This window comes from Chrysochloris asiatica, unplaced genomic scaffold (assembly GCF_000296735.1).
Source record: "Chrysochloris asiatica unplaced genomic scaffold, ChrAsi1.0 scaffold00127, whole genome shotgun sequence".
Classification (NCBI taxonomy): Eukaryota; Metazoa; Chordata; class Mammalia; order Afrosoricida; family Chrysochloridae; genus Chrysochloris; species Chrysochloris asiatica.
The window spans coordinates 1,505,581-1,506,435 of record NW_006408645.1 but is presented as its reverse complement, the minus strand read 5'-3'; positions in this window follow the sequence as shown (position 1 = coordinate 1,506,435).

The window sequence follows — 855 nt, the reverse complement described above, 5'->3', positions numbered from 1 at the left end:
ACCACCATGTATCCTGGATGTGGGGGTGCAGCGTCCCCCCTCTCTCTCTCTGAGGAGAGGCAGTAAGGGGTTACGTCGTCACCCTCTGTCCTTGGTGAAGGGGTGCAGTGTCCTCCCTGTCTATCTCTCTGAAGACGGGAAGTAAAGGGCAACGTCACCCTCGTGTCTCCTGGATGTGGGGTGCAGCGTCCCCCCATCTGTCTCTCTCTGAGGAGAGGGAGTAAGGGGTGACGTCACCACCCTCTGTCCTGGATGAAGGGGTGCAGCGTCCCCCCTATGGATCTCTCTCTATGAATAGAGACAGAAGGGGCATCGTCGCCCCCCTGTGTCCTGGAGGAGAGGGTGCAGTGTCCCCACTATCTATCTCTCTAAAGAATGGCAGAAAGGGGCAACGTCACCCCTGTGTCTCCTGGAGGAGTGGGTGCAGCATCCCCCCATCTCTCTCTCTCTCTGAGCCGAGGCAGAAAGGGGTGACGTCGCCCCCCTCTGTCCTGGAGGATGTGGTGCAGTGTCCCCCTATCTATCTCTCTGAAAAGGGGAAGAAAGAGGCAATATTGCCACCCTCTGTCCTGGAGGAGGGGGTGCAGCGTCCCTTCTATCTCTCTCTCTCTGAGGAGAGGCAGTAAGGGGTGACGTCGCCACTTTCTGTCCTGGAGGAGTGGGTACAGCGTCCCCCTATCTGTCTCTCCTGCTGAAGAGAGGGAGAAATGGGACAACGTCACCCACCTCTGTTCTGGAGGAGGGGGTGCAGTGTCCCCCTATCTATATCTGAAGAGAGGCAGAAATGCGCGACGTCGCCCCTCTGTGTCCTGGAGGAGGGCGTGCAGCAAACCCCTATCTATCTCTCTGAAGAGG